The 27,042-nt window shown below is 39.2% G+C and overlaps 1 long non-coding RNA gene across 1 annotated transcript; it reads left to right on the top strand.

The window, feature by feature from the left end:
- The first annotated feature begins 395 nt into the window (after positions 1 to 395).
- On the top strand, positions 396 to 26,459 carry LOC147914753 (uncharacterized). The gene is made up of 3 exons (XR_015554957.1): positions 396 to 912; positions 1,928 to 2,310; positions 25,489 to 26,459. It is a non-coding gene; the product is annotated as an uncharacterized LOC147914753 (long non-coding RNA).
- Positions 26,460 to 27,042: the final 583 nt, after the last annotated feature.

The following is a 27,042-nucleotide window of genomic DNA, read 5'->3' as shown; positions in this document are numbered from 1 at the left end:
TGAGAAAGGGAAGCTTAGGATCTACATAAGAATGTATTAATTAAAAATTAGAAGTGTTCCAAAACCGAGAATAGCATCTGTACTTAGTAATGGTGCCAGTGTAAACCGGTACAACTTGTGTGCGGTAGCAAATTTAGTGGTTAAGGGTGTGGGCTCTGGGGCCAGATTTCCTGAATTCTAATCCTGGCTCCACAGCATACTAGCTCTGGGACCTTAGGCAAGTTACTTAACTTTTCTGTGCCCCAGTTTCCTCATCTTTAAAACAGAAATAAACAATAATACCTACCTATTAGGTTATGAGAAATATGTATGTTAATATGTGTAAACACTTAAAATAGTTCATGACATATTTTAAGTATTCAATAAACAATAACAATTATTACTGTAAAACAGTTTGGTAATAAATAGGGGGAACTTAGATCCCATTGAAGTCACTTCTGGGAATCTGCACCCTAAAAATAATGCACAAAGATGTTCACGAATAGCACAGAACGTAAGGTCACAGGCTTTGGAATCAGGCAAGTAAAGGTCAAAAATATGTTTAACAGCATTCATTCAAAGCAAGGATAACAGAAATTCATAAATGACAGATCCAAATTAAATACTCAGGCGTCTAGGCTTGAGGAGAGTTCTAACCCTCCATAAGTCCTTAGAGATCCTTGGGAAATAAGATACAGGGCTGACTGTTCCTTAGTCCTGACCCAATGTGATCATTCTTACTTTCTTATCAGTTTGGGTGTCCAAAAGCAATATAGCCAGAGAAAGGATCTTCATCCAAGAGCAAGAGAATGAAAGCATAGCAGGGAAGTGATGAAAGACATCAAGGAAAGTGAGGAGACAGATAAGAAAACGAGGAAATGAATGACAAGATCAGAAGGCAGGAAGATCTGGAACAAGTCACAAATGCATAGCGTGAGTCATCTCAGGCCAGGACCAGGGCTGGGTCATCTCAGGATGCTGGAGGCGCTCATGGGGGGCTATTTGATGCTAAAATCTTACTGGGCAGAAATATGGTTTTTGTCTTTTCTGCTGAAAAGGTAGCTTTCGGGGGAAGGAGTTGTTTTTCCTTTTTGTTTTAATTTTTTTATTGCTGGCAGTGCTTAAGGGGAAGAATCCTATTCATTACTTGAGTAGAGTAACATGCTTTAGTAAATAATTGTTCTTTTTTTTGAGGAGAGGACGATTTGCTCTGAGCTAACATCTGTTGCCAATCTTCCTCTTTTTGCTTGAGGAAGATTAGCCCTGAGCTAACGTGTGTGCCTATCTTCCTCTATTTTGTATGTGGGTTGCCACCACAGCATGGCTGATGAGTGGTGTAGGTCCTTGCCTGGGATCCAAACCCATGAACCCGGGCTGCTGAAGTGGAGCAGGCTGGACTTAACCACTATGCCATGGGGCCGGCCCCTAAATGATTGTTCTTAAAATAAGAAATTCTCAGTAATTTTCAGTGTGCTTGATTTTGAAGCACTGTTTATTCAGTTATATTTTAGGCATCTGATGCTATTTCGTAATCACAAAGGGGGTGATTTTAATGAGATTTAAAACTGATAGTGTTCTATCGATATGTATTTATAGCTATCTATATGCACACGTATATATGTGCTTCTAAAATAAAATGCCCAAAGTTTTTGATTCAAATGTAATATGTCCAAAATGGAATGCATTATTTTTTTCCCCAACCCAAACCCTCTTCTCCTCCCATAGACCTCATCTTGGGAAACAGCCCCGCAATGGGCCAGTTGCTCCAGCTGGAAGCAGGGCAGTGTCTTAGCTGTCTCCTGCACTCTTAACATCAGATTAATGCATACTTTGAATGAACATTTACTACTAAGTGCCAGGCATTCTGTTAGTCTTTCACAGAGCTTGGAGTTAGAGTGAGAGACCCACATTCCTCAGATGATCTCACCAGTGAATGTGTAAATTACAGATGGAGGTGACTGCTCTGAGGAAAAGGACTCGGCGCATGACTCTTGGAGAGTAACAGATGAACGTGCACTGGTCTGGGAATCAGGAAGGCTTCCCTGAGGACTGGAGCCTTGTTTGGATTGTATCCTCTTTATGCTAAGGGTTTTAATAAGGAGGAGGAGATGGACATGATCCAATGTGCATTTTCAAGGGAATAATCTCCAGTCCTATCTCTCCACATCCTGAATATTTCTGGCATCTATTCCTTTTCCTCCATCCTCACGACCATAACTAGCATGAGCCTCCATTAACCCACCCCTGGGAAAGTTCTCTCCAAAGGGCATTGATCATGTACCTCATCACTAAAAACATCTTGATGATACTTATGCAAGGTAATATGTACAGGTATGTATTTGTCAATAATACATATATATATTGCTGTCATATTTATTATATACATTAAAAACATTCAAAAATTTAAAAATTAAATAGGATTTTACAGTTTACATTTATTTGTTAATATTTTATTCTATTACTAAAATATATTCCCATTAAAATATCAACATTTTAATTAGATAAATTTGGTTCAATATACTTTATTCTTAAAATCTTAGTTTGACACTCTGTGATACAGCAATTCACAAGTCTAGTTCCAAATGTGATTTATTTTGACTCTTGAATTTAATGGCTGTCATAGCTGGAAAAGAGACCACACAGAGACACATGGACCCAACAGAAGCAATGTTGGCTGCACTTACCAAATTAAGCCACTCATTTCTTAATCCCTAAGAATATACACTTTCTTAATCCCATAAATACACACTTAGATGAAGGTCATCATTCATGATTATGGAAGTGAACCCACGAACCCTATTTGATAATTCTGAATTTGTTTTGGCAGACTTCTTATCACATTTGATTAGATGGTCATTGCTTTACCTTTCAATATGGCTGACCAAAGAGCTCTTACTAGGACTGAAAGTGTCAGCTCTGCTTTTTCTTATTTCCTTATGCTTGCATTATTATTATTTTTAACCTGAAGTTTCTGTAGAGGAATCTTTTAAGTCTACTTGTCCATTTTAGGAGGACAAGTTAAACTAGATAAAACAGAAAATATAATTTATAAATTCACTCGGCTAAGCACACAGAAACCCAATACATTGCCATATGCTGAAAGGGGACAAATTAACATGGGCACCGTTGTCACCCCTTGTGCTCCTTGCTCAAGATACCTTGAGAACTGCACGTGACAGGAGGCCATCTAATGTGTAAGCTGAGGGAGGGCCATCATAGATCTACTAACCTACACAGAAGTTCCAATATTTTCTCCCTGTAGTCCACTTTGTCACTCCACCTTTGCCTTTCCTGCAAGCCTCCTAATTGGAATTCCTCTATCTACTCTTGGCCACCTAATCTCTCCACTGCAGTGTAGAAGTCACTTACTCTGGCTGGCCAAACAAGCTTATATGCTTGCCTACGTTGAAACTATTTATTCAGAGACTGTCTTCCGCACTGGTCTGCAAGCTTCTAAAGGCAGATGGCATGTTTTTAACTGTTTCTGAGCATCTCAGACATAATAGAAGCTCAATAAATATTTGTCCAATTAATGAATGTACGAATGAGTAAATAGAATATCTTTACAGTTAAGTAGCTCTAATTCTTTTATATTTAATTTAAGTTTCAGGTCCTTAAAAGGACAAGGAATATAAATATATATAAAAATATTTATCAAATGTGCATTTAGCTAAGTTTTTAAAGTTTAGGAGCCTATGTACACAAATCAAATGAATAGCCATTTTTGGAATCTTGTGATGAATAAATTTCAGTTTTAAAATGTCAAGGGTAGGGGCCGGCCCCGTGGCGTAGAGGTTAAGTGCGAACGATCCACTGCTGGTGGCCCGGGTTTGGATCTCAGGCCACACCAGTGCACCACTCATCAAGCCATGCTATGGCGGCATCCCATACACAAAATAAAGGAAGATGGACACAGGTGTCAGCTCAGGGCTAATCTTCCTCAGCAAAAAGAAGAAGACTGGCAACGGATGTTAGCTCAGGGCCAATCATCCTTACCAAAAAAAAAAAAAAGTAATGTATTTACTTTAACAGTGTTCTAGTTTTGAGAATTATCTGGAAAATTCAGAGCCCGGACCACCTAAAAATTATCCTTCCTTATTAGCAAGTGTGGTTTTTACTTCCAAAATGATCTGGATAAGTGCCGGCATTCTCCAAGTATAAAATTTGTAAGTGGAGTCTAATTGAAGTCTAATTAAATTTGTGCTTTAAAAAAAATAGTTACAAGTTAATTTGTTCTGTTGTTCCTCCTTGCTCTTCCTATAACAATTAGTATTTAGACATAATCCTATAGTTAAGATATAAACCACTCAGCAATATCAATTTAGTGATGAATTCAATAGGTCTTTCTCTGTATTCAATATCGTTACTTTGATCAAAAAAGAAATGCACTGATCTTTCCTTTTCAATTTTGAAAAGGAACAGAATGATAGAAAACTGTCTTACTGCTTGGCATTTGTCCATTCATTCATTGGTTCAATGAATGTTTTCAAAGTTAATTCCTTTTGCAAGATTCTTTTATCTGATTCTCTCATCTCCTTTGGACACTTGCTCCTGTGTTTATCCTTTTACCACTGTATTTTCATCCTCTTCTCTACTGACTATAAAGTATTCAAACCTCTCCCATCATTAAAAATAAAGAAAGAAAGGGAAGGGGAGGAGAAAGGAGGGGGAAAAAGAGACAGGGAGAAAGAAAGGGAGGAAATGTCTCTTGATCTCACATTTCTCTCTAGCTACAGCTATCATTTTTCTTCTATTTAAGAGCCAAGCTTCTCCAAAGAATAGTTAACAATATAGTTCCAATTCTTTACCTCCCATTTTCTCTTTAAACGCACACACACACACACTTGCAAGATTAATTTATTCTCACTGTAGAAAAGTTGGAAAATGCAGTAAAATGTAAAGAAGAAAACTAAAATCATCCATAAGTTTATATACTATAGATAACCACTATTGACATTTTAGTTCATTTTGTACATGTACATACCTTTTTTATAATCAGAATCATGTCCAGTTTTGTATTTTTATGTGACATCAAATTTTGATCATTTTACTATATCATTAAAAATTCCTCAAAAACATACATTTTAATGACTATAAAATATTCCATCGTGTGGTTTTGCAGTCATTTTCATTAGTTTCAGATTTTCACTTTTTAATATATGTATATAATAGTTTTTCCCCATCTCTGATTATTTCCATAAGATAAATTTCTAGAAGTAGAATTCCAGAGTTAAATTGTAGCAGTGTTTTAAATCACTTGATACAAATTTAAAGTCACTTTTTGAAAAGAGTATGCATTAAAACATTAATAGTGTGTGAAGGCGCTTATGGCATTGAATCTTCAGCATTCTCGAGTATTATAATTTTTCTCATTTTTATTAATTTAGTAAGTGAAAAACAGTTTCCAGGTTTAATTTGCATTTCTTTTGTTACCAGTTTTATTGATCTTCTAAAACGTGCTTATTAGACCTTTAATTTCTTCTTTGAGATGTTTATCATGTGCTTCACTCATTTTTCTCTTAATATTTTAATGTTTTTAAATCCATTTGTTTAAGCTTTTTATATTTTAAAAGTCATAATTATAGCTACATTTTTTCAATATTGTTTGCCTTTTATTTTTTTATATGCAAAAGTTTAAAATTTTGATGTCAATGAAGAGTTGAGTTTTTTCTTAGACCTACAAATTTGTTTCTCATACAGAGATAAGATAATATTCACCAGAATTTGGTCTTAGTTCTTATGACTTCGATTTTCTCTCTTATTTAATTCTTTAATCTCTCTAGTGAGAGTTAAGAATCTAAATTGATTTGTCCCAAATCACTAACCAATTATTCCAGCACCAGTTGTGAAAATTCCTTCTCTTCTCCTCTCAGTGTGGCACCTCCTTCGTCAGATGTTATTACATTTAAAAAATATGTATATAATAAGGCTCTGCTCCTGATCTAACTATTCTGTCCACTGATCTGTCCGTTCTTTGATTACCTATATTTATTTATTAGACTCTTGTTATATGTTTTAATATCAACTAGGGCACAAGCTTTTTCATATTTTTCTTAGCTATTCTTATATCTTTATTATTCCAGATGAATTTTAGGATCCTTGCTAAGTCAATAAAACAAAAACACTAGAATTGGACTTTTGTTATGCCTATAAATCAGTTTAAACACACACATAAAACTTTTACAACAAAAACACATAAAATATCTAAAAATTCTCTTAAAAAGAAATGTGTAGGCTCTCTTTCTATATTTTTTAAAGTATGAAATTTTGCTAATATATAAATGGAGATCTGAATACATTGAGAAATATACCATGCCCCTGAATAGTCTGAAGATAGCAATTTTTCCTAAACTAATTTACAGAAAAGTAACTTTGTAAATAAAATTTTATTTTTTAAAATAAAAAAGGTATTTTGCTAACCATGCACAGCTAAGATGCCATTTTTAGGTAAATTACAATTCTATGCATAAATAGGAATTCCTTATGTACTTAATTTTTAACCAACCACGATATATTTGTTGACATTCTTATTCTATGGGTAAAAATAGTAGACACAACTTGTGTTTGCTATATAGAGTAAAAAAGAATCTTGGTCTAAGTTACCAAAAATGTTTGAAAATTAACCAATTAGATATCTGTCATAGGTTGGGTTCCTTGGGAAGTAGTCTAAGACTTAGATCAATGAGCAGAAAGTTTATTACGGAATGGTCTTGGGATCCACACTTGAGGCAGAGAAGGAAAGGAAGCAAGATTAGGTGAGAGAGAGAAGCTGGGGTATGACAATCTCAGCAAAAGCCTCAACCAGCTACACAGGGAGCTCCGAGTCTTTGGTGGCCCTTCAGAGTTGTCTTGAGTTAGGGTGAGGGGCCAGATAATTTTACCCGCATATTGACCAGTCATGGGATGCAGGCTACCATGGGAAGGGAATGTGATCTTCAGTGAATCATCTTTCTTTAGCTGAGAATCTTCCATAAGAGGGCAGATAAGTGAGGGCTTCTGTCAGTTGCAGTCCTAAAGGAGGATACAGACAGTGTCCCACAGTGTCCTCTATAGTAAACTTAAAGTAGTCCTTATAATTTCCACATCATGTACCATGTATACATGCATACGCAATAAATATTTGTAACAGCAGAAAACAATTCTTTTAAAAACACAGCCTAGTGTACTTCATGTCATAAACAGATAAGAAATGTAAGAGGAGGAATTCTAGAGTTCTCTTTGTTCTGACTTGTCTGACTCGTGGGCATAAAAAACTGGGATGGGAGAATTTGAATCTCATTTCCTTCGCTTTCCATTCCCTTCTTCAGTGAAGCAGCAAAATAAAAGGAAGCCGGGAGGAAGGGCAAAGGATCAAGGTACGCCACACATTCACGAAGAGGGAACAGTTTTTGTTGAGAGTAACCTATCCATATTAAGAAAAATAGCTGACTTTTCTCACCTTTATGAAGCGGGGTTGGGGGATGGTGGGACAGGTAGAGACGGAGGGGAGAATGGGGAGGATATGGAGGTGCACCCGCTGAGGAAGATTGCAGGGGAAGGGACAGAAGGATAATGACTGAACACCTGTTTGTGCCCGTCTCCAGGTCACATGTTTGCGTGTTGCCTGTTTCACCTTCACAACATTTGAGATGGATACTATTATCCTCAATTTTCAGAGGCAGGATTGAAGGGCAGAGAGGGGATATAACTGAGTCAAGAATTCATAGACAGCAGCTGAGCTAGAATTCAAACTCAGATCTGTCTGCTCTCAACACCTGTGTTTCTTTCTATTATATGCTGTCAATATGAGGGATAGAATGGAACAAAACAATTAGAAATCATCCCTCCATTATGAAATCATCCCTCCATAATTATAAAACTGAGCATAACTCAGTTTTATCATTCATTGGTTTAGTAAACATTTATTGAGTGACTACCGGGCCCTTTACTATTTGTTGGTATTAAAAAGAGATGAGTAAAATACAGTTTTGGTCATGAAGATCTACTGAGCTTATCAGTCTTATTAATTATTAGGGTGTTGGTTTTGCTATTTTGCTCCTATACTAGTGGCAAAGTAACTGAAATAGTTATCCAATTAATTTCATTGATAGTTTGCCTGAGTCACCTTAATGCATGACAAGCTAGGCATCTGAAAGACATTAAAAACATAGGGTATGGCCTGAGTTGGACTTTTGGAGAGGAAAGGAGAATATGCTGACATATGGGACAGGGAACCCATTTTTCTAATGGAAACAAAGTAAAAGAAAGTAAATGTAAGGAGAGTAAAAATGCAAGGTAAGAGGGGCATTCCTGAGTTGTGTGTTCACTTTAATAAAGTGAACTTTATTAAATAAATAAATAAATAATAATAATATTCAATAGTTCAATAAAGTGAACTAAAATAGTAAGTTAGATGCTCTTCATTCTTTCTTTTGGTATAGGATCCTGGTTACAGGCATGGGCTTTGCCACTAAACATACCCAAGTTCTAGTCTCGTCCACGTGCGAGATGCACGCGTGGGCAAGTGACTTAACCTCCTCAATCTTGAGTACCTTCACTTGTAAAACAAGGATCATAATAGAACCTATCTCGTGGGAATGTTCTGTGGATTACATGACACATCAGCTTAAACGGAGCCTGACACTTAGTGTTACTACTTATTAGCTCTTGTTAGGAATTAGTATTCTTTACTTCAACACCTGTTTAACTCCATTTTATCTTCAATATGGGAGACAGTAGAGCCTGGTGGTTAAGAAAATGGTATCTGGAACCAGGCAGCCTGAGTTCAAATCCAGGTTCTGCTTGGGCATGTTACTTAACCACATTGTCCCTCAATTTCCTTGTCTGCAAAGTGGAGGTTATAACAGTTCCTACTCAGAGTGTTGCTGTGAAGATTAAGTGAGTTAATGGATGTAAAACCTCTAGAGCAGTAAATATAGGAAGAGCTGTGTGAATATTAGCTATCATCATCATCACCATCATCATCATCATGACTTCTTGTATTGTTAAAGACATTTGCTCCTCCAGATAGCTAATGTTGCAAAACACACAAGAACATACTGGTATATACACACAGAACATACGGGTATATACACACACACACCCCCCCCAGCCACAAATAGTCCAAGCTGCTACAGTCCCTTCTCTAGAGGGATCAGCAATGCACTTAGTCCCCCGTGGAATTTCCCTGGGAAAGGGAGGTGACTTCTGTACCAGAATCTAAGGGCAAGATAAGACAGAAGGAGTGAGCAGCCTGTGGCACAGCCAACCAGGGACAAAGGGTAACCCCAGTGCCCTCGTCACCTCTCTTATCAGCCTCCTTTCCTTCTTTCTGTCTCTCCGCCCTCCACTGCTCCCCCAGGGCCTCTCTTGTGTCCAGTCCCTGGTGTCAGTGAATTTCAGCCACGAGCCATGGCTAAAGTATGAACTCTAATTAAGGTACTTGCTGATAACGTCAGGTATGAAACCTCCCAGGGGGCCTTTTCATTTCTTACAGGAGGAAGGGGCAGTGCCACTTTGTGGCTTCCCCTCTCCAGCCCTCCCCCTGCTCTTTGACACCTGCCTGGGTCACAGTAAGAGACCGTGCAAATGGAGCCGTGGGGCCTTTCCTTCCGACTCCGCCTGCTGCTCCTCTGCAGGCACTGGGTTACACGCGCAGGGTCTGCAGGGACAGGACCAACGGCAGCTGTTCTGTTCCCGTACCAGATTATGAGTCAAAGCAGGGGTTCCTCTTTTGGGTTTAGAAAATGTTTTCACCAGAATCTAGTCAATCTCTTTGACTTCTCTCTCATAAGAAACTTTCACACTTGTAGTTGGAGAAAAGAAGAGAGGCAGAGAGCACATTAAAAAGAGGAAGGGGGGGTGCTGGCTGGCCGGTGGCGTAGTGGTGAAATTCACAGTTCCGCTTCTGCGGCCCTGGGCACGGACCCGTGCACTGCTTACCAAGGCATGCTGTGGTGACGTCCCACATACAAAGTAGAGGAAGATGGGCATGGATGTTAGCCCAGGGCCAATCTTCATCAGCAAAAAGAGGAGGATTGGCAACAGATGTTAGGTCAGGGCTAATCTTCCCACCAAAAAGAAAAAAAACAAAAACAAAAACAAGAGGAAGGAGAAAGAGGTTTACATGAGGACTTTGACAAGGTCCCTGAACCAACTAGACTTGCCGTGGGTGTGCCAGTGACAATGCAGGTGTCAGCTAAATGAGAGACCTCAAAAGCATCGTAGAAACACAGCATTCCCAGCTGGGATGCTGGGATTTCCTCCATAACATCCCTGATAAGTGGTCTTCTAGCCTCTTGGGGCTATTTATAATGTTTTCAGGTTATTCTGTTTATCCTTCCTCTGTCCTTCCCCTCCCATCCTCCCCCTCCCTTGGCCACGTGACAGGCACCGCAGATTCTCGGGAGCAGCTTCTCGTATATTCTCTCTGTAGCCACCACCATCACCCCAGGCCAACGCTAGCTCCATCTGTCTTGTCTTCTCTTCGTCAACATAAGTACTCAGTCATTCCCTATATGTGTATTGACAGTATGTCTTGTGCTTTAAAATTTCAAATATATGGTCTGTGCTCACGTTGGCCATTTGTTGTTGGACCACGTGTCCCAGATTTTGTTTGGAGAAGATGTTACTCTGGTTGGCTAGGCTACTCCTCCAAATTCCCTAATTCTGAGCCCTGATCTTGTACTTTTCCTCCCCATTCAACCCATTACAACTTCCTAAATACTTCACACAGGTACTTGTAAAATTTGCTGACCTCTAAAGAACTCTAAATGTTGTTCTAAAGTACTGTTGAACATGGACTGCAGGGTTGACCAGAGTGCGTTAGGAGAGGGTACAAGCGATCAATCTTATGGGTGGAGGGGTGTAAGAGGGAGTGCAGAGTTACCGTCTGAAGTTAATAGAAAAGAGGAAAAGTGAGGGGCTGGCCCAGTGGCATAGCGGTCAAGTTTGCATGGTCCGCTTTGGCAGCCCCGGGGTTCTTGGGTTAGAATCCCAGGTGCGGACCTACACACTGCTCATCAAGCCATGCTGTGGCAGCTTCCCACAAGCAAAATAGAGGAAGATTGGCACAGATGTTAGCTCATGGCCAATCTTCCTCACGAAAAAAACAAAGAGGAAAAAGTGCATTCCATCAAATTTACACCTGAAATCCCTTAAAACTTTGGGTCTTTCCTTTCCTTGATCAATACGTGTCTTCTGTAGATTATTTTTGTTTCTTTATCTCTTTATTAGTTAATATTTTTCTATGGTCCTCAATTAATTCTTCAATTTCTTCCTTGAGAATATCCACTCAATCCTTGCCACTCAAGAATCAACCCTGCTGGCATCAGCTGGGAGCTAGTTAGAAACGCAGAATCTCGCGCCCCACCTCAGACCTACAGAATCCACATTTTAACCAGATCTCTAAGTGATTCCTATGCACACCGAAGTCTGAGAAGCACTGTACTAAACCATCACAGCCGCCTGAAAATGCACTAGGTTTCTTTGTCAGTGGCTGGAAAAATCTTAAAATAATGATGCTTTGTTCCAAAATTGCATCAACGTATGCCAATCATTTTATCCTTCACGGCATGCATTGATTTTTTTTTTTTAAAGGAAGGTGCATATAGGTAAATTCAGGGACATTCAAGATGAGAGTGATATACTCCAAAAAGTACAGAGATAGAGTACTTCACTGTATTTCTAGGAGAAGATGGAGGTTTAAATCTTTGTCGTATGATAAAAATGGCAATGAGGAAAGGAAGGGACTTGAGCAGAATGGAAAGTAACTTCAGGACTGGAGCTGAAAAGGCAGGGGGATAGACTTGGAGTGGCCATATTGGGTCAAAGTGAGAAAGAGTCAATGGGCACTAACCCAACACCCATGATTGGAACGCTGAAGCAATGTGGGGCAGTTAATAGACTATCACGTGGACATTTGAGCAAAGAAATAACGTGACTAAAAAGGATATTGCGATCTTTTAAAGAAGTTGTAAAAGATGGACTAGAACTTTTCCTAAGCCTTGGTTTTCTCATCCATAAAATGGAGGGTAAATTCTAGTGTGTGGATTGTCATAAGGAATAAAAATAAACCATGTAAAGAGCTTAGACCAGGCTTGGCACATAGGAAGCACTCAACTGGCACAGAGGTAGCTACAATTATTCTTGTGTGGGGGTTAGAGACTGAAAGCAGAGGGAACATCTAGGGAGCTCTTCCAGTCGTGATAATAATAGCAACAGTGATCAAGGGCTCACTGTGTGCTGGCCATTATTCTAAAAGTGTTTTATAGAAGGGAACACACACTCCTCACCACAGTCCTAGGAGGTAGGTACTGTCATCTCCATTTGTCAGATTGGAACTCAGGGACAGAGAGGGTAAGTGACTTGCATACGTTGCCACAGCAGGATTCAGATGCACAGTGTGACTTCAAATCCGGCACTCTCCACCACCAGGCTATTCCACTACAGGTGTTCCAGTGAGGACAAGGAGGAGAGGTGTGATGGAGAAATAGCAAAGAAGGGGAGGAGGAAAAACCAGGCAGTGAGGAACAGAGAGCCACGTGTGAGCAAACAGCCCTGGGTGAATATGCAAAGCCCAAAATAACCAAGCTGGTGAGCAGAGCCAGGAGGAAAATGGCACCAACACCAGAGATGGAGGCCTGTTTTGTTTTCGGCTTACCGTCCTTGAAGTGGTTAAGGTTTGATCAAAATCTCTTGGATCATTTTGGAGCTATACAAAATTGTTTTTGAAAAATAGGATTGCTTTTGCTTTTTGAACAAAGAGCACTCAGAACAGGTTATTCACCTGAGGCCTGCGTGTCCAGTGATTAGTTTTGTACATAGGTGAGCATTTCTCTCAAGTAGCACATATTTAAAGAGCATAAGTGGCTTTTTTTCACACCCCATTGAATTTACACTGGTTTTACCTTCCTGCACAGATGGCCTGGTTTTCCTCTTCCTGTGCTTAATTCTCACTGAAGCCAGAGAGTGTTAGATGCCCATGAGGATTCAGCAGAGTTAAGGAATACAGGAAGAGGAGTCAGATGGTGCTAATATTACAACAAAACTGCAGGGAATGGTTTGTAAAGTTGTGATATTATGCATAAAGCATTAAAAACATTTTTGCAGCATAGTTAATAAAATGGGAAGATGCAAGAAATGTTAACTGAAAATAAAGTAGGAAACTAAATAATATATGCAGGATGATTCTCAAATGGTAAAATTAAAAAGTGTATATAAATGTGTTATATATATTACATTTTTTTAAAAGGCCAGGAATTTATAAAAAATATTATTAGTGGTTATTTCTGAGCAAAAGGACAGGGCGATTTTATTTTCTTTTTAAAATTCATCTTCATTTTTTTGTACACTGAGTGTGTATTAATTTTATAGTCAGAAAAAATCCCATACCATTAAAAAAGAAAAGTAACATTTAGAGTTTATTTTTCCTGTTAGGTGTTTAAATCTGAATTAAAGCTGCAGTTTCTGCTGAGATTTTTGCTGGTGGGAGTGGGGGGAGGCATTAGTCCCCAAGATTTCTGCAGTTGCCATGTTATTGGTATGTTTTGAGTGCCTTAAGTGCAGAGAAGTGAGGCTCCTCATCTTTCACCAGCTGTTAATTGTTTAGCAACGCTAAGTAGAATTGCTCTTCTATTAAGTGGAAAAGTCAGCCTAGAGGGACAGAGAGAGGGGGTGGTGGTGACGGAAGAACCTTCAGAAGAGCCTTCCTCTTCAGCATTTTTCAGCGTTGATTACTCCAGGGACTCAGCCAGCTGCAGCCTACAGCTGTGTTTCCATCTGTGCTAGTGGGGCTGGAGGATGAGTATGTCAAGTGCCCTTTTCTTTTTTTTTTTTTTTTTTTTTTTTTTTTTTTTAAAGATTTTATTTATTCAGTTTTTTCCCCCCAAAGCCCCAGTAGATAGTTGTATGTCATAGGTTCACATCCTTCTAGTTGCTGTACGTGGGACTCGGCCTCACGTTGGACGGAGAAGTGGTGCCTCGGGGCGCTCCCGGGATCCGAACCCGGGCCGCCAGCATCAGAGCGCGCACACTTAACCGCTAAGCCACGGAGCCGGCCCTCAAGTGCCCTTTTCTGGGGCATGTTGACTAGCCAGTAAATACGGTAGAGCTGTGGCTACACGGAAACTCTAGGGAATGGGCTTTCTGGACCAACTTCCAGAAAGTTGACGTTCTACCTTCCAGGTGTCAGAAAGATCAAGTGAGCTAATATATATAAAAAGTGAAACCTACAAAGCACTATACTGATGTGTTTGTGTGAGATTACAATTATTCCTCTTCTTAAGCTCTAGAACTTTAAAGCTTGATCACCATTACTTTCATAAGTGGCGTAGACAACATTTTTTATTGCTTAGCATATTTTAAAATTCTGAAAACAACATTACAATGACCATAAAGAATGCTTTGAACAAGAAATGAATGATCCATCATTCAAGAACCCAATTATTTCCATTTTGGGGGCTTTGAAGTGTTTATGCTTATATTATAAGAATAATTAAACTATATTGCAGAACATTTGGGGGAAAAATATCATCCCTCTAAAATTGCACTACCCTAAGACAACTGTCATCAATTCTTTGTATTCTCTTCCAAGTTTTTTTTAGAGGCAGCTTCTTTAAAGCTTAAACTGTAGTGGTTATAATAATTTTGTAATCTGATTTCCTTTTGCTTTTCTGCTTAACACCATATGAAATAGGAAACATTTTAGGGTAATGGTTAAAAAAAACCCATGCTCTGGAGTCAAGTGGGAGATTCTTTAAGGAGTTCTCGTCATATTAAGTGGAAAAGGGAAGTCAGCCTGGAGAGGGACAGGGAGGATGAAACAAGAACCTTCAAAAGAGCCTTAAATGGATCTGGCTCCATGGCCGAGTGGTTCAAGTTCCACACGCTTGGCTTCAGCGGCCCAGGTTCTCGGGTTTGGATCCCGGGCGTGGACCTGCTCTACTCACCAGCCATGCTCTGAGGTGTCCTATATACAAAAAAATAGAGGAAGATTGGCACAGATGTTAGCTCAGGGCTAATCTTCCTCAAGCAAAAAAAGAGGAGGATTGGCAACAGATATTAGCTCAGGGTGAATCTCTCGCAGCAAAAAAAAAAAAAAAAAAAAGGAGCCTTAAATGGGGGTAATACCTACTTCACGGAATTATTGTGAGACGGAAATGAAGTAATATCCACAACATAGCTAATATACGGCCTGGGACATAGTGAAGATTCAATAGATGGTAGCTTATTGTACCATACATAGGTCGTTCCATAGACTTTATACTAATTATTTTAATATCAATATAGGATTCCACCAGATAAATGTACTATAATGTCTTTATTGTTGACCATTAATTTTCTTATAATTTTTCAGCATTATAAATCATGTGGGGCATGGCTTTTCCCATATTTTAGATTATCTCTTGAGACTATATATAATTTAATGGAATTACTGTGTCCATGGGCATTTTACAGTTCCTATACAGCAAAACTGTCTGTCTAAAGTGAGGGAGAAATTAAATCTTTCCCAGCTAAACAAAATCAGAAGATGTTTGTTACCACTAGACCTGCCCTGCGAGAAATGCTAAATGGGGTCCTGCAGGTTGAAATGGAAAAGACAATAGACAGTAATTCAAAGCGCAGGAAGAAATAAAGAGCTCAATAAAGGTAAATACATGGGCAATTATAAAACCTAGTATTATCGTAACAATGGTTTGTAACTCCACCTTTTGTGTTCTACATGATTTAAGAGAATAACACATTTTTAAAAAACCAATTATTTGTCTAAAAGCTAGTACTACTGCAACTTTGGTTTATAACTCCACATTTTGTTTTCTACATAATTTAAGAGACTAATGCATTTAAAAAATTACTAGTTTATGTTTTTGGACACGTAATATATAAAGATGTAGTTTTATGACATCAACAACTGAAAAGAGTGAGGGTGGAAATGTAAAGGAGCAGAGTTTTTGTATGTTATTGAAGTTAAGCTGGTATAAGTCCAAATTAGAGTGTTATAACTTTAGGATGTTAAGTGTAATCCCCATGGTAACCACAAAGAATATAACAACCCAATTCAAAAATGGGCAAAGGACCTGAACAGATATTTCTCCAAAGTAGAGATACAAATGGCCAACAAGCATATGAAAGGATGCTCAACGTCACTAATCTTTAGGAAAATGCAAATCAAAACTACAGTAGGATACCACCTTATACCCAGTAGGATGGTTGCTATCAATAAAACAGAAAATAACAAGTGTCGGTGAGGATGTGGAAAAATTGGAACCTCTGGGCGCTATTGGTGAGAATATAAAATGGTACAGTGGCTGTGGAAAATAGTGTGGCAGTTCCTCAAAAAATTAAAAATAGAATTTCAATATGATCCAGCAAACCTCATTTCTGGGTATATATGCAAAAGAATTGAAAGCAGAGTCTTGGAGAGATATTTGTACACCTACGTTCATATTAGCATTATTCACAATAGCTAAAATGTGGAAGCAACCCAAGTGTCCATTGACAGATGAATGGATAAGCAAAATGTGGTATGTACATACAACAGACTATTATTCAGCCATAAAAAGGAAAGAAGTTCTGCAATATGCTACAACATGGATGAACTTTGAAGACATTATGCTAAGTGAAATAAACCAGTCACAAAAAGACAAATACTGCATGATTCCACTCATATGAGACACTTAGAGTCGTCAAATCATAGAGGCAGAAAGTAGAATGGTGGTTGCCAGGGGCTGGGGAGAGAAGAGGATGGGGAGTTACTGTTTAATGGGTATAGAGTTTCAGTTTTGTAAGATGAAAATAGTTCTGGAGATGAATGGTGGTGATGGTTGCACATGCACAACAATATGAACGTACTTAATATCACTAGTCTGTACACTTAAAAATAGTTAAGGTGGCAAATTTTATGTTATGCATATTTTAGCACAATAAAAAAAAAACCTCTGAGAGAGAATCTGTGGAATGTGTGTATATTTCAGTGCATAGGGTTTATGAACACTCTTTTGACTACTTATCAATCCCTTTTGTTTGTTTCCTGATTCTCAGCTCTGTTCTATGCAAAGGAGTTTGTCTAACAGCAGAGTTCTAAATAGGTGAGGTCCTTTGGCAAATGTTTTTTTAGGTTTCTTTGCCCCCATCCGGGTTCGTAGCATATAAAAGGACTATTATGGAGTGGATAAAAATTTAGGCTCTGGAGTCAGAAAAAGTCAGAAAGACCTGGGTTTGAATCTGAACTCCACGAGTAACCACCTATGTGACCTTGAGAAGTTATGCAACCTTTCTGAGTCTCAGTTTATTCATCTGTGAAATGGAGATAATAAGTTACCTTTGGGGTCTTTTGTGAGGATTAAAGACAAAATGCGTATGTAATGATACAATGCATGATGCCTGACCCATGTTGTCATTATACTGAGAAGCCCTGGCAGGATGGTAAGAGGATTCACTCTTTCTGATTCTGCTTGGTGGTGAGTTGACCATATCAGCATTATATGGCCGGTTCACTTTGCAAAGTGGAGTGGGAACTACACCCAGAGCATTGCTTTATTGATTATTAGATGATATCAACAAAATGAGGATTTTTAACGGATTGTATAAAAGAAAGAATGCTTTTTCAATTAAATTTAGAAAATAGGCAAGCAGAAAAAAACCTTATTTCACTTGAGTTTACCCTATAATCACAAACTGAGCAAGCATATGATTTATTAGAACAATGGTAAAATGAAGTCTTTCAAGACCTAGTTGTGCAAAATTGGTTTTCCCTGAAAGACCTGGAGATCAGATATTCAAGAGATACTTTTTAAACAACATGAATATTTACATTTTGAAGTCTTCTTTCTCAAATACTTTTTATTTACCTTTTGGATGAAGCCTTGACACACACACACACACTCGCACACACACACAAACACATATTCATAGGTTTATGTACCTGTGTGTGTTTGTTCTTAGTTTGCTTACTTTTCTTTTTTGTCACAGAAAAAAACCCATGCAATTGCAAGATACCCTTGATGAACTCACCCCTTCATTTTGCATCAGGAAAGGGGTGTTTGGGGTTCCAGGTCCCCTCCGGTCTACCTCCCTTAGCTACTCTCTTCCTCACTCAAGCTTAAAGAGAATGTGAGAGTGTAATTGATTATAAAGTATCTTTCCCTCAGAAGAAGGCACACAGAAGAAAAAGCACGTGTCAATAAGCTGTACTAATGTGTATTTTGAACATGTCTGGGTTTGAAAACATATGTTCAAAGACTTGTACATGAATGTTCATAGCAGCATTATTCATAATAGCCAAAAAGTTAACACAACCCAAATGTCCCTCCTCTGATGAATAGATAAAATGTGGTGTATCTGTACAATGGAATATATTTATATTTTTATATTTATGCATAAATATATACAAATTTATATTTTGTATATTCGACTCTGTGAATATACTTAAAACCCACATAGTAGTATACTTAAAAAGGGTGAATTTTATGGTATGTGGATTATATTTCAATAAAGCTATTAAAAAAAGGGAAAGAAAAAGCACGATTAGGTTCTGACAGAACTATTGTAATTTTTTCTTTTTATCACATCTCTATATAATTTCACCACAGCAGAGTTGTCGCATTTTCATAAACAACCTGAAGTGTATTTACATAAAGCCAACTTTTTCTGAAAACATCTTTACCTTAGCTTTCAGAGTTTTCCAGGAAAAGCAGGAAACATTAACAGCGAATTTGCTCAAATCCTCTTGGAGGATTATCGAAATGTTTGCACTCTCTATTCATCTTTACCAGTTGAAGCTTCTGAGGCAATGTTTGTTTTCTGAACATTTAAAGCTTCCTGGAGAGGTTCAAGAATTCTTATTATTAAGAGTGATGCCAAAACAGCATTACGCATTTGACATGAAGAATTAAAGAGAATGACTAATGAAGTTCTAGAAAAGCGACTTCTAAATTCTACCTCTGTTCTCTGCTAGTATGTATGAGTCTTGTTTTCCTAGGCCCAACTTATTTAAGCAATGAATTTCTTCCAGAAATTGAGAAACCAGCCAGCAATGATAAAGTCCCCTCTAAAAATAAAGTTGAGTTTTTTATTGCTTTTCCATTTGCTCTTCTTTAAGGATTAAAATGAACAATGTCAACAATACGCTCAAGGAAGGAATTAGATTGAAATAATATTACAGGCTTTAAGTCATGCAATGTTTTTAATCTTATCGGTGTGATAATTGATATTTTGGGGCTAGGGATCATTTCTTAATTATCAATAGAAAAATTCCTACACAGAAAAAAATACACCATGTGATTAGATTCAGAGCTTATTTGGATCAAACATTTAATTATACTTATTGAGAAAAATTCTAATCTGTAAAACAGATTAGAAATAACAGCACAAACCTCCTTAGCCTACCAACCAGTATTATTATCGGAAATTATCCATAATATTAATGAGCTAATCCACTACTAGCTCCTCTAAGAACATAGCCTCGAGAATAAAACAAAAATAAATTAAAAGAGAAAGAGAGACAGAGTCAGTCCTTTGCAAATTCTGTAAAGTCAAATGAGATGATTTCTGCCTGGGTCCAAATAGCTTTCTTGTCAGCCTATGTCACCAAAGAACTCCATGCCCAGCGATGGCTGAGGGCTATAGTAGAAGTGAGGGGCAAAGTTTCCAGGGATAGCTGCCTGGGATTTCTGACTAGAGACATCTGAACCCAGGACTGCCCCTCAACAAGTCTTTATAACACATTTTTAAACTTCTGAAGTCACTCCTGGTGGCTTCACTCTCGATATGACCCCTCCAATGACTAGGCACTCATGACACCTGGTCAAGAACTAGGGACCACTGCACCCCCTTCTGACACCTTGGGACTCACTACGTTAGACTTTGCTTTTCACCAATGCCTCTCCCATACCATACTCACATCTGTAGTTCAAAGTGAGGCACTATTCTTCCTTACAGCAACCCTATTTGCTTCAATTCTCACTCCCTCGACTTTGCTTGTCAAGGCATACTTTTTCTCTCCAGGGACTCAGTCTCTTCGTTACTCCTTTTGCATGCCAATTTTGGAAAAAATATTTCAAATCTCTCCATGAACCACCCGCCAGCCACAGACTGATGGATCATATTAACCTGGGCCCGGCAGAATAGCTCTTTCTGTTGCCAGACATTCTACAGACAGCTGGGGTAACTCAGTATTGAGCCATGATGATATTTACAAATAAGACACCACTTCTCCCACAGTACATCTGCTTCCACATCAATTACCTGTTCTTCTCCCATGACTTCTCTGAACTTCCCAGCACCACAATTTCTCCAGCACCTGCATAATGTCTGTAAGGGCAACGTATGAGAAATTTCAGAAGAACTTCCAGTGGTCCAAAAAGCACAAAGAATAAAACAACCAACTAACAGTATTCAAATGGGAGATGCTATTAGGCTCTGCTCCCAACACATATAACCCTGCATATAGCCCAAGTTGGAAGACCAAAGTGTAGAAGCCATCGACTTCCTCACCTTCCCAAGCCAACTATCCCAGCCTATGTGCAATGACCCTGACCCTAACACCTCCTTGATGCATTTACCAACCCCCCGCCCCAATTCCTATTCCTATCATATCCCAGAGCCTGGCTTCTTAAGGTGATAGTAGAAATTCAAGGACATTATCAAAAAGATATTAGAAGAATGGCAATCATCAAAAACACGGACAAAAAAAAAGTGTTGTTATGCACATGGAAAACTTGGAACTGTGCTAGTAGAAATGTAAAATGGTGTAGGCACTTTGGAAAACAGTTTAGCAGTTCCTCAAAAAGTTAAAAATAGAATTACCATATGTCCCAGCAATTCCTCTCCTAGGTATATACCCCAAAGAAGTGAAAACATATGGCCACACAAAAACTTGTATACAAATGTTTATAGCGACATTATTCATAAAAGCCAAAAAGTGGAAACAACCCAAATGCCCATCAACTGATGAATGGATGAACAAAATGTAGTATATCCATACAATGGAATATTATTCAGTAATAAAAAGGAATGAAGTACCACTACATGCTACAACATGGTTGGATCTCAAAAACATTATGCTAAGTGAAAGAAGCCAGTCACAAAAGAACAGATATTGTAGGATTCCATTTATATGAAATATCTAGAATAGGCAAATTCATAGAGTTAGAAGATTAGTATTTACCTACAGCTGGAGGGAGGAAGGAATGAGAAGTGACTGCTAATGGACATGGGGTTTCTTTTTGGAGTGATGAAAATATTCTAATATTACATAGTGGTGATGGTTATATAACCTTATAAATATACTACAAATCACTTAATTGTATACTTCACAAGGATGAATTTTATAGTATGCGAATTATATCTCAATTAAAAAAAAAGATTAGTAGGGGCCAGCCTGGTTGCGTAGTGATTAAGTTCACGCACTCTGCTTCAGCAGCCCAGGGTTCGCGGGTTCAGATCCCTGGCGCGCACCTGTGAACCGCTTATCAAGCCATGCTGTGGCAGGCGTCCCACATATAAAGTAGAGGAAGATGGGCACGGATGTTAGCCCAGGGCCAATCTTCCTCAGGAAAAAGAGGAGGATTGGCAACAGATGCTAACTCAGGGTTAATCTTCCTCACAAAAAATAAGTAAATACATAAAAAGATTACTAGACTCCTGGTGAAATGTTGCTCAGCTCTAGCATCTGGTTCACTGAGAAGAATATAGGCCAGAAGAAGAAATGGGGACTTACCTCCTACCTCAGGAAAGTCTTAGAATGCGTTAAGACTGTCCACCCACGACTGAATGGACCAGAAAAGTACCAGCCCTACCAGGGCAGAGGTTGTATCCATGTAAAAGCCAGCTACGGACAATAGCTCCTATCTCGTGTATTTGCCCAGGTCCACCTTCCCCTTTGTTTCCTCAGCCCACCTATGCTGGTTAGTCTCCATTTGCCCCACCCCCAACCTCAGCTCATTATCTGTTCTTTTCCATCCTGAACAGTGCTTCCAGAGGTTGACCTTCACCCATGCATCTCCTTGGTTCTCTTGCTTTTTGGAGTTCAGTTGGGTTTGGCCAACAGGAGGCGCCAGAGGTTAGACTGGAGAGTGAAAGTAAAGAGGATGGGATATTTATTCTTCTGCTCTTCCCATACCGCCCCCCACCATACCCCGGGCATCCCTCTCTGCCACTCCCACCCTTGCCTCCTTGTGATCCTGGGAATAGCTTCATTCCTCCACAACCATAGCTCCTGTCTGGCGATCCCACTTCCACATCTCCAGTTCCCAATAGACTCTACATTTCTCTCCCTGTGCCTTTTCAGACCAAGTGGTGATAATGGCTTCCTGCTGTTGCTTGTCCCGGATGCTTCATCTTCCCTTGCTAGTTCCTTTAATCCTGCCCACATCTGTTTCTCGTTGGGACAATGGCTGATATCCCAGCCCCTTTCTCTGTGTATCTCCCTGATTTCTAACTCTGAGGCTTCTTGGCACAACTCCCAATACCCACTTCTGAACTCCTTCCTTATTCTCTAGGGATAACCACATTGATGGATGGGGAGTGGAGAAAGGATTGCATATTTACAATTCCTTTCTTTCTACTTTATTCTTCAAATATTATTGAGAGATGGCAGCTACCTGGGACACGGTGCAGGGCTTCCCTCTAGCCAGGGTATTAGTGTCTTAGAGGGACAGAGACAGAAATGGGCTCAGTGGGCAGCCTGACGGTGCACCAATGGAATTTTAAGAGACAGCTTGGTACCTGAGTTGCCCTGAAGCATTTCAGACTCAGCTATTGTTATTTCTAAACGTCATAGCTTTATGAGTGAGGGCTTGTGTTATATAGACCAGCTGGCTTCATTTTTCCAGGAAAGGAGTAATCTTCAGAAAGCTAAGATAGTTTCAGGTCAAGGCAGGGCCTGACAAGAACGTATCATTATTTCATTATACAAAATACAGATCTCCCAATGTCAAAAGTTTATAATGAGTTGAAAGCCCTGTCTTAGCTCAATCAGCCCAAGACCACTAACAAACCCTTTGTTCGGGAAAATCAGATTTATTGATCCATTGCTATGGGGGAGACCACACACTAGAGAAACTGTGGGGCATTTACCAAACAAAGGGAAAGACAGAGTTAGGATAGATAGAATTCTGGGGAAGAGTAGAGTTTAGGTGAAATATAGACAAACCAGTGTTTTGATAGGCTCCAACCAAAGCATGGCTGTGTAAAGCGGTCAACATCACAACCAGACTGCAAAGTAGACCTGGGGTCTTGTTTCCTTGGAAAAAAAGAAAGTTAAGATAGATGTGAAATGCTGTGTGCAGAAACCCCTTATCTGCAGCTCTGCACCTGGGCTGTAAATCGAGATTTCTCTCTGTGTCAAAGTAACCTAGACCCCCCCCCAGGCAAGAGTGGGTTGGTTCATTTTTACTGATATCATTTCAAACAACAGTTTAAGTCAAATTATGTAAATTTCTGATAATCTCTGATTTTAGAGAACAAAGTTTCTCAGTGAGTAAGAAAGCAGTAGTCACTTCAAGAGCAGAGTTGTTATGACACTTTACAGCTGCAGTGTGTCCTTGGGGGAAATAGTGTTTCCTGTGAACTTTGCAGCTGGCTTTATCTGTGTCTTTTATCCCAATTTGATGAATAGTAGGGCAGATTTTTACAGTCCAAGCTATTTTTACTTTCTCATTACTGTTCCTTGATGAACTGCATTGGACATCCACATAAGCAAGAAATAAACTTTTGTAAGATTAAGCTGCTAAGATTCTGGGTTTTTTGTTTTGTTTTACCAGAACATAACCTCACCTATCCTAGATGTCATAGAAATTTCTGTTTTAATTAAATTCCCGTAAAATGAGTTACTGGCTTCAGGGCTGGTAGCAGGTGGCAGAAAGCTATTATTGGAGGATGAAAGGATGTATATCCATATTATGCAGTGGCAAAACATTTGGTAAAATTGTCATCTGAGGTAATTTGCACTTTGAGTTCCTAATAATTTGTAGCCTTAGAAAAAGAGGTTGGAAAATTGAATGTTTATAGCCTGTGTTGGTTGCTGATGCCTATGTCTGGCAAGGTATTATAAGAACTAGATGAGCTCTGCAAAGAATTGGCCAGTTTGCAAGCAGGAAAAGGAATAGAGAGTGTCCACAAATTTGGGAATTTATAGGGTTGCAAAAGACAACCATTCTGAGCCTCATACAGTAAAAAGTAGCACTGAGAAATGCTCTGATGGCAGTCTGAATAAAAGTCAGCCCTGTAGCAAGGATCAAATCGAGGGACAGCCACTAGACGTATTGTTAAAATCTCTGTGTGGGTGAAGGTGGCACCTGCTGTGTCTTTTCAACTGGACAAAATGGCTTAGGGTAAATGAACTAAAGGTTTGGCTCTCTCACCAAGGTTAGGCCCCAAGTAACTGCAACTGAGAGAGAGAGAAGAAGTGACAGGAATAGAGAGAGGCAACAAAGCAAAGAAATGTAGAAAATTCAAGAAGTATGACTAAAGAGAAAAGAAAACATATGTCCATTCAAAACCATGTGCACAGATGTTTATAGCAGCCCTATTCATAATAGTCAAAATGTGGAAACAACGCAAATGTCTATCATTTGTTGGGTAAATAAAATACAGTACATCCACACAGTGGAGTATTATTCATCAATAAAAAGAAATTCAGTACAGATATATGCTACAACGTGAATGAACCTTGAAAACACTGTGCTAAGTGACAGAAGCCAGTCACAAAGCACCAAATATTGTATGATTCCTTTTATATGAAATGTCCAGAACAGGCAAATCCATAGAGACAGAAAGTAGATTTTTGTATCTGTCTATTGCTGGGGGGTAGAGAGGGGTGGTGTGGGAGGAGGTGGGGGAAATAGGAAGTGACTGCTAATAGGTATAGGGTTTCCTTTTGGGATGATGAAAATGTTTCTGTAATTAGTGGTGATGGTTGTACAACTCTAAATAGAATAAAAACCATTGAATTGTATACTTGAAATAGGCGAATTGTGTGGTATATGAATTATATCTCAAAAAATAAACGACTAAAAAAAGTACATCTTGAAAGGAACTGTGGGTGTGGCTATTGGCATATGAAATTGACTGGAATCAGATGAGAATATTACCAACTTCTTGAGAGAGTTAAAATGCTGAAGGGATCACTAGCCTAGAAAAAGAGATATTCACTGCTCAGGATTTAAAACAGCCCTTGGCCCCAACATTCTATGAGTAGGAAGTGGGCTAGGAGAACTACCTAACCCCTAGGAAGACATATTCACTAATTCCACTTCTGATGAAGCTAGAAAGGCTGCCAGAAACAGAATCATACAGACGGTTCATTCAAGGACTATGATGACCAGTGGACTGATGAGTCCCCTCTAGGGGGCAGAATTGGAGCCTAATTAAAGAACTGATCCCATCCCAGGGTAAGAGATCCTCCTCGGGTTGGCTCAGCAGGGTTTTAGAATTGCTACAGACTCGGACTTCCAGGAGTATTTAATGCATTTATCCTGTCCCTGATCCCCACTGTAGAGTATAATGAGGGCTGATAACTTATCTTTTCAGTTCACAGGACTTGGAGAAAAAAGAGTCATATCCAGACCTAATGCAGACATAGTGGGGCATCATCCCCCAGGAAGAGACCACTGCACATCTCCCAGAGGTCCTGGACTTTAAGTTTGATGCTGTGGATGAGAGACTTTTGGCTTGTCTCCCTCAGGATGAGTGTATTTACAGTGCAAGTGGGAGAGAGAACCAAATATTTGGAGACCAGAAGGGCAGAGTGTGATGTCACCAGTGATTTCCAACAAATGCTTCTGGTACTCCCTGCTTCCGGCCTCATGTTGTGATCACAGTTCTCTCTCACCTTGTGTAAGACCATGTGATTTCTTTGGCCAATGAAATGCAAACAGAAGAGATGCGTGAACTTCTAGGCAGAAGTTTTAAGAACCAGTGCACAATTCACATCATTCTCTTCCTCCTGCTAAGATGCCAAGCAGGTGCTGAGATGGAGCATCAGTTAGCCTGGGTCCACCCTACTGACCACACTGGACAAAGAGTATGAACGAGAAAGAAACCTTAGTTGTGTTAAGCCACTGAGATTTGGGATGTTTTGTTATCACAGCACAACTTACTCTGTCTGATACACATAGTAAAATCGAATGCCTTAGGCAAGCAAAATGTGTGCTGCCATTTTTGCCCTATGTTAAATAGATATCAATAATTAAGCCATTTCTGAGAGGTTCTTTCATTTTTCCCTCCAGAATCATCTAAGTTGTCCTCTAGCCTGAACCAGTAAAGAGAAGGGTATTCATATGCATAGAAGACCCTCATTAGCAATTATTTGTTCACTATTCTGTCATGTGCTGCTGTGACTTTGGGTAGTCCAGGAACTCTTGTTTCCATTTTCTCAAATGCCTACAGAATTCATTTTTACATTGTAATTGTTTGAACGTGGAGAGAGGGAACAAAGTGTTGATTTGTATATCGTTTAGCTCTGGAGATTAATTCATTCTTTCATTTAATAAATATTTATAGAGCATATAATATGGTCTGCTACAGACATCTTTCTAAATATGAATCCATGCTTGTCAGCCTCCTTTTAAAAACACTTTTGATGATGTTCCAAGGACTGCAGCAAGATGTGTCTCATTAGTAGTACAGTTTTCTTCTCAAAACCCTACAGTGGCTTCCTATCCCTATCAGCATGAAGTCCCAAATCTTCATGGCCCTTCATGACGTGGACCTTCTCCACCTCCCCATCTTTGTATCATAGCGCATCTTCCACCCCTCACTCCACATCCCAACAGCAAAGAATTAGTCCCAGAACCCACCAATTCTTACACCTCCACGCAGTCATATCTGCTTTGTCTTCTGCCTGGAACAGTGTTTGCAGCTCTTCTTCTGCCGGATTATCCCCATTTCTTCATCAAGACTCAGATCAAGCAATTCCTCCTCCAAAAAAACCTCCCCTAACTTACCACCTGTATTTTTCCTCCTGGGTTCCCATGATACCTTATGCGCTCTCTGAGCACCTGTTGACTGTGTCACTGCTCACCTGCCCCACCAGACCGAAGCTCCCTGCAGTTGCAGACTGTGCTGTTTGTCCCTGCACCCTGG

Source organism: Ceratotherium simum, chromosome 17 (genome assembly GCF_057802395.1).
Source record: "Ceratotherium simum simum isolate JZ-2026a chromosome 17, ASM5780239v1, whole genome shotgun sequence".
Lineage (NCBI taxonomy): Eukaryota > Metazoa > Chordata > Mammalia > Perissodactyla > Rhinocerotidae > Ceratotherium > Ceratotherium simum.
Note: the sequence above shows the minus strand (reverse complement) of the source record. Positions and strands in the feature narration are given on the sequence as shown.